General features: G+C 38.2%; 1 protein-coding gene across 1 annotated transcript in view; it reads right to left on the bottom strand.

Annotated features, from left to right (window-relative positions):
- The window catches only part of LOC126852579 (Krueppel-like factor 3), a 279,045-nt gene extending 265,782 nt beyond the window's left edge, over nt 1-13,263 (bottom strand). The window contains exon 1 of the mRNA XM_050597529.1: nt 12,029-13,263. The gene's annotated coding sequence lies outside the window, so the exon portion shown is untranslated. The remainder of the gene's footprint in view (nt 1-12,028) is intronic.
- Nucleotides 13,264-14,193: the final 930 nt, after the last annotated feature.

Genomic DNA, 14,193 nt, shown 5'->3' with positions numbered 1-14,193 from the left:
TTAATTAACTAGAAATTGTTAATTCTAAATGATAAAATATATTAATCAAATGTTGGACACTTTTAGTATGTTACTGCTCAAAGAGAGAAGATTCAATTAACTTTATATGGCTTATAAAGTGAGTGCTTAATAACAGAATAATGAAGATTTAGCATAACATGATGTTCATTAAAGTGCAGATGAAATCATATCGGAATCATTAATTATCATCGTCAGTCATCGCATTTTATTATCATCATTTGTCACAATCGGTAGAAAGTTGCAAAGCGTGAAATTAATCATGTATCTGGGCATATCCAGCGCGAGAACCAAACAAGTGACTTTCCTGCGCGACTACGATATTAAATACGATACTAATGACTAAATTATCTTATTTGAGTTAAATGAGATAGCTGCGTATACCAAGATGCAAAGATAATCAGGTTGAACTTGGAAGCTTCATGTAAATCCACTATAATAACCGATCTCACGAAGCAACATATATTGTTTTGAAGCGCTTTAATCTGAGATAAAGTGAGAAAGTATTAAATTTTTCGATCGTCTCGAAATAATTGATTGAATTGTAATCTGAATAATATCATAGATAAGTTTTTCAAACGAGCTAAAATTTTTATTATTCTTAAAAAAAAACTTTTAATCACATTTTATTTTTAAATATAAAAAAGAAGCTTCCTAATATTTTGTACAAATATATCTTTAGAATTAATTTTTTCTACTTAACTATAGCGACATGTTCATGACTCTATTGTATCATAATCGTCGCTATATACAATCCTCTCAAACAATATAATTACTTCGAAAACATGAATTTCGTTGCACTGTTAACCAAGTAAATAGAAAAAAAAAAGAAAAAAACATAGATATATTTTTTTCTGTATCGATACACCGCTGTCAGATCGCCTAGTTATTTGCATACGGCCAGCCAGAGCAAATAAAATATTATACGATAACGCGTTAGATAATGATCGATGCGTATCAGGTCAAATACTATGTGTGAACTCGCACGAGCCTACCATTGCCAGGGCATTACCTTATCTGGCCTTGTAGCCGATTGCCTTGAAAACTGCCGCAATTGGTAGCTGCACTTAAATAGCTGCGCCGAATGCCAAGCATAGACACGCGCATATTTGCGCAAGTCGCAGTAGCGCATCTTGCGAAATATTGCCGATTATCTAATTAATTCACGAACGCGCCCCAGCAATTCGCCCTCGAATTCCATTCTCACTTTTGAATACCTGTCGATGAAATTGATAAATAGAATACGAATTATTGTAAAATATTTGATTTTCTCGATATTGTACATAAAATTTGCGCGAGTAAAGCAAATACGCTCGCGATAAACGGATTAGCAAGATTTTATTTTTTTATTGCAACAAATGATATTTAATTATGTCGTCCCGAATTTGTAATCAATTCATTAATAACCGTTATATAAATCACAAAACTTTATATTTCTCGAATAAAAATAAGAACTTGTGAAATGTCGGAATTATAAAGTCCATGATTGCTAAATCAACGTTTAAAATTAGGAGAACCTGTAAAATCGAGTGAATGATGAAGCTTGAGAAGGTAAAAGCTTCGCGAGTTCATCGTATCATCCTATCACTGCCGCTTTTTCTTCGACGTTCATTTCTTCGCGAGTATGTCCGATCGCTCATTTCGTTCGCCGATCTTCTAATCCGATTGATCGATCTCCGATTCGCGTGATGGTGCCATTAATTTCTTCGGTTCGTGACGATGGATCCATCAACACCACAAATACCATTAGCGCATACCGCGGTTTTTTGTAATTAACCTTACCAATGATTGCGAAATCGTCTGCTATCTCGCTAACCTATCGGGCTCCGTCTCGATTAATTAATCTAATCATCCTTTATAAGCTAACCCGACTTTCATCCTATCATCACCGCTAGAAAGCGACGGAGTCCGCGATTACCAATTATTTCGGCGCATCATAATTAACATAATCTTGCCTAATTCTTCACATGGAGCCAATCATTTTCCTTCCACGAAGAATATCAACTGGCAATATTTCTAATAAATTTCTTTTAGCAATAAAAATTATTCTATTATTTTACTTTTGTAATTTTTAGTTCTTAAACAATAATTCAGGATAATATACGGTATATCGTCTTATGTCAGTAAAATTTCATCGATATCAAAATAATTGTTTGAAAATCATGTATGACTGCTCGCAAAAAAAAATCGCAAAAAAAATATCCACAGAAATAATTGTCTTGGATTTTCTCTTGGATTACAAATCGCGATAGCTATGCGTGAGATCGTGATGATGCTAGAACGGGCGCGGATATTACGACTAGACATTAATAAACTCCTCCTCGCGATGAACATTGACATTAATTTGAAACTCGTCCGGCCGAGATCTTATCAAAGTATTTCGAAAGCGAATCGTGCCCGCGCATAGATGGGCGTATGCATACGTCGGCATGCATATATGCATATGAACGTTTGTATTAACGATAAAATAACGTCGCCATTTTTTTACTTGAATTTTTTTTACTTCAAAATTTAAATCGTCTCAAGGTAAAATAATGTTGATATTAAATGACGTCACATTTTGACAAAGAAATAATGTCTAACGCGAAGAATTTTTGGAAGATTATCAAAGCATGTGTTTTTTTGGGACAAGTTATGCATATCCGAACAGACACAATAACAATGACTGCATCGAATGCGATTTCTGATACGCGTCGCATAATAATACGCATCGATACGAGCGTATTAAAGTGTGTTTCGTCGCATATATGCACGTCGCTGTCGAAGAAACTCTTGTTCCAGATAGCATTATGTAGATCGCGCAAGTTGTATACGTGCAGCTAATACCTAGAGCCGCGATATCAGATTTTATCGTTTCACGTGAAAGAATGACAATTAACGAGCTGATTTAGGTTCCGAATTGCGACACTTTGTGTTGAGGAAACGTCCGCAAGCACGAACGCGCGACTGTCTCGCGAGCTGCGTGCGCTGTACGTACTTGTCTTGCAACGTGGCTGGAGACCGCGATCGGATTAAAAAAATATATATTTGAAGTGTGTATGTATCTGTGATATCGCAGTAATATAATTGGAGCCTTAACGTCCACAATATTTGCGTATATTTTTGCTGTATCGCTCGATCGAGAAAAATTATGATAATTTCATATTTAGCAATATAGATTTAAATTGTAATTAATCTGCATCAATATGTACAACAAAAATTTTACTTGTATAAAACAAGAATATTATTGCAAAATATTTTAGCATTTTTGATAAAAATTTGAATTATAATTTATGTATATGTACTTTTATTACAATTATTTTATTTTTGTTAAAATTCCAGTTGTAAATCCGCAAAACAATGATCATTGACGGAATCAAGTTGCACCTGCTTATGATTCAGCTAATTCTTAAATAACATGTTTATTTTCAACAGTCTCAGAAAAAGTATAGCTTTATCAGGAATCTTCATTAGATGTTTTTGAAATAAATTAGCTAATATTTCTCTACTGGATAAATCTCAGGTTAAAAAAAGGCAACATGGTTCTTTTATATAAAATAAAAAAATAAAAAAGTTCCTAACAGACAGTCCTTCGTGCGTTAAAAATAAAGAAACATCTCATTAGATGTAATCCCGAAGTTTTTCAGTCGCACGACATCACACTTATTATACCGGCAGATGTTTCGCGTCATTGTGAGAGACGTAAAATCTATATCGTTTTTACCGCGTTCTCGATCATCGACTGCTACCTGCTGCCATTATGGTCATTGCCGGCAAATGCCAGCGAGTGTTCGTTTAATTTTATTGCCTAGCCATTGACGTTTTTACTGCGCCGCACTGCCGCAGAATCTACGGGCTAACTCGGGCTAGGCGAATTCTTGCGGCAATTACTGATCCGAGATCCTTGTGGAGCTTGTAAAATTGTACATTGACACTCTTGCGCGCTTAGATAATGAAATGCAAGTAAATAAGATTCCGCACCTTGTAAATCGAGCCTTTCTCGATCGACACGGCTCAACTTTCAATAATTAACGCGAATCCCTTAAATCAAAAGGCATACTGTTACGCAAAAGTTGTGTTTGTGTCGTTTGCAGTTCCATTAGTCGTTTCATTTTTATATATATATATATATATATATATAACATTAAATATAAACATAATTATTTTCAGAGCTAAACAATATCGCGAAAGAATTTTTTAATTTGAAAAAGGAAATAAGATATAAAAAAATTAATTTGTTCTGTCTAATAAATATAAAAAATTATTCAAAAGATAAATATCTGCACTACTTGAAAAATGTACTTTGCTCTTTAATATTATAACAAGTTTTTTTTTAGTTTGCATTTTATCGATGTTAGAAAAGTAGAATTTAAATGAGTACATATCAACTTCCAACCTAATCTGATAAGGAAAATACATTCGTATTTCATCGTACATCAGAAAATAAACTATATTCAAAAACTTAATAAACAGTAGTTTATATCTCATCGATCATACATTCCCGCGCTCTCGGGTAACGCTACCGTTCATTCTCAGATCGCGTCGACTTATCAGTCCGTCTAATCCTCTCGTTCGAAAGCTCAAGATAATGAAAAGAGCAATCGCGCGCGCTGCCGTGTAACGGGTGCCATGACGTTGCCTGAGAGCAAGAACAGTAATCGTAACACACATGTACGCCCACATGTTATATATTATATATATGCATACACAACGTGGACCTATCACGTCTTTTACTGCCTGCACTAAAACTGACACATTCGTACACATTCGTTGCACCGGCGCGGTAATGAGGGACGCAGTTGAAGCTATTACACGATGACGTGTAAATAGCGACCGGTGCACAATGCCCGCGGGTCGTGTTGGTTTTATCTACCTCGACAAGGGAGGGACACGTATATCGCAGCAGCCAGATACGTAGAAGGGCAAGCGCAATTCGTGTGTATGTACATACAAACGCGCAGTTACGCGTACAACCTATTGTATATCGCGACGAGCGATATAAATCGCAGTTGAAAAATCGCGTTGACAAAGGATCCCGGCGCGCGGTATTTCCGGAGAGGTAAGAAAAAAATTTACGGAGACAAAGAAGCGCGCGCGCGATAACGGCCGACAGAGTTTGATATGTCTCATTAGTCAGCGGAATTAATCATACGACCTTATAATAATCGACACATTTTTTTTCATGACTGCCGTCGTCTTTTGTCTCATTGTAAAGGTATAAACAGCGGCGAGTATCTTTGCTTTCTTCGCTTGTATGCGTATATGCACAGTCGTTATCGCAATATTATTCGCAAATAAAAGAAACATCTTAATCTATAATCGTCTGTATCATTTAAAGAGATAAATGATTTAGTCATCGATTTTTAAATATTATCGGTTGCTTTTTTTTAATTCTTTGTTCTTCTTGACATAATAAGTTGCTCATATAAACATATCAAAAATGTATAGTACATAGACAATATGTTCTGTCGTATTGAATAAGAATCAGTGCAATTTTAATAGATGAATTGCGAAAAGGAATAGACAATAATGATTAACCGTTTGTGAAATATTCATATACAATGACAAGTGATTATTATATCGAAGTAAAAATATTATGTTCCTTTCACGATAAATTTAATTGATAAGGTACTATATTTAATAAAATTTATATTTTCAAATATATATATATATATATATATATATATATATATATATTTGAAATATATATATATATATTTATTCATAAATATTCATAAATAAATAAAATTACAAATTTAATTTTTTTTATTAGAAAATTTATAATATCAGATTGATCAGTTCATTTTACTAAAACAGTGAAAATATTTTTTAAAAAAATATTTTTCATAAATTTATCTTTTAATAATGTGTAAAGATAAAATAATTTTCTAAATATAAAAATTGAGCGAAAAAAAATTTATTGTTAATCATCTTATTAACGCAAAACTGATATTGAAAGAAAACGAATAAAATTTTTGTAGGTGTAACCGTAACTTGCCACTTGGTTGGTGACTAAAACGACACGAGGACGCGATATTGAACGGTAGCTGTCAGCGTACGATCCTATTAACCCGCATTGTATGCTAATGAGCGCTTGTCGCCTGTGATCCGTGCTTATATCGCATTATATTGTCGACAGCGGTTCTCAGCGAGAGAGAGAGAGAGAGAGAGAGAGAGAGAGAGAGAGAGAGAGACAGACAGAGACAGAGACACACGCTTTTCCGTCCGTCGCGATAATTTATCGCCTTATTGCCGTCTCGTCGTCTATCCATCGTTTTCTCGCTATCGAAGAGAGAGTCGCCAAGACAAATCTCAAACTCGAGCGCGAACGCTTTCGTCGGCGTTTTAGTACAACGAGATCTAATTAATCGAAGCCAATTAAAGATGCAATTACGTCGTGCTTCGCACGAAATTGGTTATTCTCAAAGTAGACAAAGATGAGAGCTGTTGCTATGCGATTACGGTCGGATTACGGTCGATTTAACGCCCTAATACGTTTCGCTGATGGATAAAAAAAAAGTTCCGGTAGGAGAAACCCACGTTCACAAAGGGTTACATAAAATTACTCGCGGCTTTAGTGAAAAGTTCAGTCGGTAAACACGAAAAGCAAGGGGACAACGATGAAAAAAAGGGTCGCTGTTCATCGATTGATAAACAGGCTTGATCTAATTTTCTCTTTTAATCCTTTGCACGCATTTTGAATCTAAAACGATAACGTGAACAATCGCTATCGGTTACGAGATCAAACATGCACATATGTACAAAAAATTATATTTTTCGGAATATTAAAGATTGAAGTATATAAATTCACTGAAGATATATTACGTAGATATTATGGTCTATTATAATAATTTAGAAGTCCTGTTTCAGCTATTATTACGTATACAATGTTTGATGTATATAATTTTAAGCAGCCTGAAAGCATAGTCGAATATAATATATGGCCTATGAGGACACACTGTGGTTTAATGGGCGCGTAAATTTTTTATGTGCCATTAAAATGGTCATGAAAATGACCACGCATACACGCGTGTCTTTCGCGAGTATACAGCAACAAAGATCTTAAGAAATGTAGAATAAAGCTTTGGCGCAATGATTTTTTTTTTGCGGACGGCTGAAACGAGTGTAATTAACGACTCTTGGTGGTGGTGATGATTATCCAACTGTTTAAGCCCGTAGCTCATCTCAAAACCGCCGGCTGGCCTGCTACTCGGTTTCAATACACATATGGTGTGTGTGTGTGTCCGCGAGCTGCGCATACACGCGTATATCATCGACACTTATATAAGCGTGTACGCATTCGAGCGATACGTTCTACGCAAACACTGAATTAGATATCAACAATTAACCGAGTGAAAGTCCACAGTAACAAAAACTAACATTAGATATATATCTGAAACGTTCAATCCACATCGGGGCGAGTAATTACCGTCTATAACGTTAGCGCTCTCATAATTCAAGGTACAATCCCATTATGTCAACTTTATGCAAACCTACTCGCATAATTTCCCGTCTCTTGCACAAATGCTCAAAGGAAAAGCGCAATCTACGCGAGACATGTATCTTCCTCTTGTTTCACTATCATATTATTCTGGCTTTGTATCTATATGATAAAACATTTTAGTATATCTTGGAAATTCAACATCTTTTTTTAGCATAGAATCTGAGCCATTTCTTATTTATAATCTTCACTTGCTGTTATATTTATTAACATTCGTCATTCTAAAGAAATCTTTGAAAAAAGTTTAAATAAATATTAGTCAAATAAATATATAAAAGATGTACATGCTTTACTAGACTGACATTTATAGAATACTAAATAATATTATCAATATATGCGCTAACCGATGTACCAAATCTTGACGCGAATCGTGAAGAAATTAATAATATGATGAATTTATAAATTAATATTTCCTACATCGATAACTAAATTACGTTCGACGCAGAGATATAAGGATCGGAGTGAAAAATATCGTAACATATACATCGAGAAATCTCATCTCGAGGAAGGGATCAGGGATCAGGGATCTAAGCGTCGTCGACGCGACCGGTGCGACAGACGAGATACACGCCGCGTGCGTGTCGACATAATTATGCTACGCGCCGTCAGGTAGATGAAGTCGATACGGACGCAGGGGCCGTTTAAGCGCCTCCGAGAGCATAAATAATCCTATTAAACGTGTCACTGGTTGTGTCAACAATCTGACAGGCGCAGCCTATCTCGGCCGCCGCGCTGCCGATCGTAGGAACGCGCGCCGATTAAATGCAGATACGTGCGTTTACACGTGGGTCGAGTTTACGAGAACCAATGTCAGGAAGTAGCGGAAATGATCTCATCGACGGTTGCGCGAATATTATGCAATGCTCGTTGCTCTATCCGTGCAGGCACGCGTGTGTTTTTAATTCGCTTGTAAAGTTAACGTTATGCGAACGAAAGAGAGAGAGAGAGAGAGAGAGGAGGGGGGGGGAGGGGATTCGAAACCGATGGCATTTCAAGTGCAGCCGATCTCTTCCTAAGAATTGAAAACGTCCGTACAGTTAAGAGCCGCGGCTCGCCACCTGTTTGACCGTGCGGCTGTTCCGCAACTACTCTGCTGATTCGATGTGTGAGTAAATAAGGAATACGCGAGGTAAAACATGTCTCGCGTGCGACTCGAGTGTCTCGTCGAGGAAGACGTTGTGTGCGACGAGGTGTCACTGAATGATTTTTAGTTGCGTCTAGAGATTATTTGAACTATTTGCAGTCAACGTTTTCTTAACAGGAATGTCAAAGTATCGATGGTCTTTAAGTCGGTAAATAAAAACGTACGATTTTACGGCGCGTATGAAATTAAATTCAGATAGACAAATAAATGATGAAATTTTGTTCTTTGTTCACTTTCAAGTGTGTGCGATTGTGTTGTGTGTGTGTGAACTCCACTTAGAATATTAATTTACATTAAACATGATTGTCAAAAAAATAGATATTCAATATTAAATATTTAAAAAAAGATATAATATTAAAAAATAAACACATATTTTCAAAATTCATGAAAATATCAAAAAAATGTCACTCAATATCTTCTCTCAACTAGAGAGAGAGAGAGAGAGAGAGAGAGATAGAAAACAGAGACTAAACTATTCTTTGATGCCGCGATACTCTCACGTTAGGCGATTAACAATACTTCTCGTGGGTTATAACTTTCCGGACACGCTTTGACGAGGTTTTGTCGCCAGGACTCTTGTCAGGTCGTCTCTCGGTGGCAAGCCCCTCGTAAATCTGACAATTACTACACCCGAAGCCGCGTGTACCCGACCGCCGAAGGAATCGTAAATGAAATAGCTACGAGCGACTAATAACACTGTGTTTCTCCTCTTTCTCTTTGTCCCTCAATTCGCATGGTTCACGACGCGACTGCGAGAAAACGTTATTCGCCGGGTTGCAACGCCACGAGTAAACCGAATCAGGAACGTGCGACCGCAAATTAAGACGCGCTCTGTGCATGAACATGCACATATATACGTAGAGACACGCGAAGCTTCACGTCACTATGTACGGACCACCCTCGCGACAACTGAGCATTTATCCTCACCAGTGGCGAGCCCGGAATTCTCAAGTGCTTTATGCGAAGACGCTGTTTTAGTATCTATATAATTGCATCGTAAAAATTTTCACATTATTTCCTCAAAAATATCACAATAATTCACTTATATATATAAAAAAAAATTATTTTTTACATATATTTATATTATCTTTATCTTTTTGTATCTATGTATAATTATTTTATTGTAAAACAAAGAGAGAGAGAGAGAGAAAGAGAATCAAGTTTACTACTCGACTTCCCTATGTTAAATGTTTCATATTGCTATTCATAGATATACTATAAATAATACAAAAAAAATAATATTTCTATCATAACGCATTACGTATTCTGTATTACCTATATATATTTATGCGTATAAAAAATAATAATCACACTTCTCCCAGTTCATACTCCCTAACTAATCTCATAAAAACGATACTTGATTGAACGTTATTTCTGATTTTTAAGCTTTCAAATACATTCTGTATATCTTATTAATACATTTGTTCTATTGCCATATATAAAATAATTTGCATTGCGAATTGCGCCTGCAATTATTGCCGCTCTTATCGCTCTCGTATGGGTCATTCCGACAAATTAATACATGCACTAATGCACGCGTGGTTGAGTGTGTCCACTTCGGGATATCTTTACTCTCTCGGTATAAAGATAACAAATTTGTGCTATAACGAATCCCGGTCCAAGCATGATTAAGTAATGATTTTCAATCGCGAGCTCGTTAGGAATTTGTACTATCCGGATGGAGCGAAATTCACGAGTGCACACTCAGCCTTTAAATAGTGAGAAGAGCGATTATATACAACACGCGAGAAAGATATCAGCGGAAAATAGTTTTACTGCGATCGCACATCGGCACTTATTATCGCGCGTGTGAGTGTACTTGCACTATGCAAACGGCATTTGTTTATTATCGATCACACTATTAGTGGCATACGCTATCAATATTTGCTTCATTTACACGCTGCCATTTTCTTCGCTTATCGTAACCTTCACGCATTTTCTTTCATCATTCCTCTCTTTCTTTCTTCTTTCCTCCTTTCTCGCAATATCTATATATGTATATATATATATATATATATATATATATATATATATTATTATTATTATTATTATTATTATTATTATTATTATTATTATTATTATTATTATTATTAATCCTGTTACTTTTAATCGGATTTAAAAAAGTTTAATTATGTATACACTACAAGGAAATTTATGGCAATAAATAAAGTTAACAGAAAAGCACTGAGAAGTCTTTTAATATTTTGTATTACTTTTGTATTAAATTATGAATATCTGGTTTCATATGTAAATCGATATAATGGATAATATTAAGATAACTTAATACAAATATTGAAAGAGATTTTTCTTAGTTATGCTGCTTATCTGTTAACTTTATTTATCGCTATAAATTTTTTCGTCGTATGTAGATAGCTAAAATTTTTCAAATCCGATTAAAAGTCGCAGGATAAATCCTCCTCCTTGCGTTAATATTCATAAGTCACGGACGAGCACGACATAACCGAAAATACATAAAAATAGACGAAATGATCCCCGTTCCCGAAGGTCAAAGAGCAAAATTTGCCGAGCAACGACACAATAGAAACGACGAATGATTGACATTCCTATTGCACGGTGAACAAACGGGGGAGGATGAACGTAGATAGAAGGTAAAAATCGATAGAGGTTCGTCGACTCTGCGATGACTGACCGACGACTCGTACTCTATTCGATGTGCCGATGGGTTAGTTCATTACTTCTTCGAGTACGGAAGCCTCCCAAATTCGCGGTGGTATCGAATTTCCATAATCGTAAATAATCGAGCTCTTAAATACAAGATAAAAGAGATATTTTCTTAAAAGAATAATGTTAGATATTGACGTGATTACGTTAGCATTTTTCGTTAAATTTGAAATCGATTTTTCATTAGCGAAAATATCGAGAGAGAGAGATAGAGAGAGAGAGAGAGAGAGAGAGAGAGAGAGAGAGAGAGAGAGATTATTATATTATTATATTACAATTTTACAATCATATATTTTATACTGCGGATATAAAAACATTATATAATAACTAATATATTGAAATTTCTCAAATTAAAATTTCATTCTAGAATTTATATGTTAAATTAAACAATAAACTGCTCTATTATTTATTTGCATTTCTAAAAATTAAATCATAAAAAGTTTTTCATTCAATGCTTTATAATTCGGGGATTATATCTTGAAACATACCAACCGAAATCGATTCCGAATTTTATGACATTAAAAAGAAATTATGGCTCGCTTTCAGCGAATTCGGGAGTACAAATATATATATTTACAGAATATTCGTGTCGCGCCATGTTTGTAAACAATGACACGCTCTGAACTTGTACGATTGAGAAATAAACGCCATGTTAGTTCCGTTCTATAGCAAGTGGTGCTTAAATTTACACGTATTTTACTCACCAGAATTATCTCGCGAAACTGCTTCCCGGAACCTGCTACAGCCTCTGCACCTCCTCGTTTAATCCGAGCGGCGCCTATCACAGACTCTTCACTTTTCCCATCAATCGTTCATACGCGCGAAAATCCGACCGAAAATCGACACACACACACACACACACACTCGATCACGGCGAGTCCCGAGAATCCTTCCGCGATTAGTCGCGCGAGGCACAATAAACACGATTGTCACAGACAGTGCATAATCACGCTCGCGGTTAAGCCGATAATATATCGGGCAGTTTAGTTCGAATTTCGGCGAAAACTCTCCAGCACGGGCCGAAGTTTGAGCGGCATCCCGCACCGCCGAACGATCCGTCGAAACTGCGTCAGAAATCTCAATCTCGACGCCAGCGCAACTTCACGGCGGTTTATGGGTAGGACAGGAAGGGGGGAAGGAAGAAGGAAGAGAGGGCGCGAGCTTGAAAATTTTCAAACGAACTTGTGCCGATTGCAAAATCGACAAGTGGCGCTTACTCGACGAGCTTAACGTGGCACGCGCTCGTTTCGTTACGCTTAAAATAATACGACGAGATGCTGCGAAAATCGCACGCAATATTCACGCATCCGGCACTATGTTTTAAGCCACGGGTCACATTGCTCTTGGTGCTACGCACACGCTCGTCGACGTTCGGCTCGTGCGCGAGTCGATGGTCGAGCGCGATTATGTACAGTCAAGACCGAAACTCACGACCGACGAGCATAATACCGTTCGCGAAAACGCACGACGATGCTCGTTGCTCGTCGTGGACGAGCTTGCTCGGGCGACAACGATCGTCAGCACTGTCGTTCTCCGTCGTCCGGAGATGGGCGTGTGATCCGCGCGAAAATGTCGCGAACGCTCGATGGTTGCCGCCAGAACTTTCTGCGGTAACGTTCACGCCGATGCTGTTGTCGTCATCGCATCACTGATCACCGACGGATCATCTCGTCGCAACTGATGACTCGCATCGCCGACGATTGTTCGCTCGCGGACGCACGTTTATCGCGAACTGCCGGCATGATGAGCACACGCACGCGTGTCGTGCGAGCCGATGGTAAATACACACCAAAAAACGTCCTCTAACCGTCGTCGGCGCGCCCGTACTGCCGTATACGGGACGGCACGGGGTGACACGACGGGTGGGCGACGGGCGACGATGTGCGACGACGTGCAACGATGACGTGCGAACGGAGCCGCTGGTGGCCGACTGCCGCCGACGAACGGGCGGGCGGGCTCGCTCGCTCGGTGCCGAGCGATCAGCTGATCGCCACGCGCGCTGCTATGGTAACTCGACAACGTCAGCGGTTGATGATTCTGGCTGCTCCGTCAACGGGATTGCACAGGCGGCGATTCATTTCGTAGATTCGCACACTCGTTCGTTATCCGTGCGCACGTTTGCACGCAACTTACGGACGTACGCGTATACGCGCATGCCCGCGACGCAGCTTCTCAATATGTATATCGCGCACGTGCGACACCGCTGTAGTGTCGAGTAGCAATCTCTCGTAGGTGCGCACGCACGTGAACGGACGCTTCGTGCGCTGAGTGTCCATCAACCTGCGCGACGAAGATAACACGCGTCATACAAAGATTTTTCACGTAGAGTTTTTTTTCTTTCTTTGTTTCTTTTCGAACCAGCGAAGAGTAACGCGTTAAACAATAGAGTAAAATAGAAAACGACAAGAGGACAGATTGACAGACACAAAAAAAGAGAACGGCAGAAAATAAAGGAATAGGAGAGACAAAGAGACAATGTTATAAACTAGCCTCTCTCTAAGCACCTAAACGCGACTCATCACACGGCTTGAAAACGGCGAGCGACGGTCGAGCGTGATAGGAAAATCACGAGGCGAGCGTGGTGATGGCGCGAGCGACAACGTAGACCATGCGTTCGTGTCGGCAGCCGGGCGTGCACTGCCTTCTCGAGTCGTCGGTTCGTTCTCCATCCTCGACTCCGGCTGGCTGGCCGGCACACTCGCTCGCTCGCAGCCTCCGCGCGCCTACCAGAGAGTAATCGTGATGACGGGGACTGACTTAATAGTATCCTTGCGATAGAAGAATGGGCAATCGATTAAGAGAAATATTTATTGGAATCAACTTTTCGAGGAACGTGGCGGAGAGAAAAAAAGAAAAAAAAAGTCACTTA

The sequence above is a fragment of the Cataglyphis hispanica genome, chromosome 10 (genome assembly GCF_021464435.1).
Source record: "Cataglyphis hispanica isolate Lineage 1 chromosome 10, ULB_Chis1_1.0, whole genome shotgun sequence".
Classification (NCBI taxonomy): domain Eukaryota; kingdom Metazoa; phylum Arthropoda; class Insecta; order Hymenoptera; family Formicidae; genus Cataglyphis; species Cataglyphis hispanica.
This window is presented reverse-complemented; position numbering and strand designations above follow the sequence as displayed.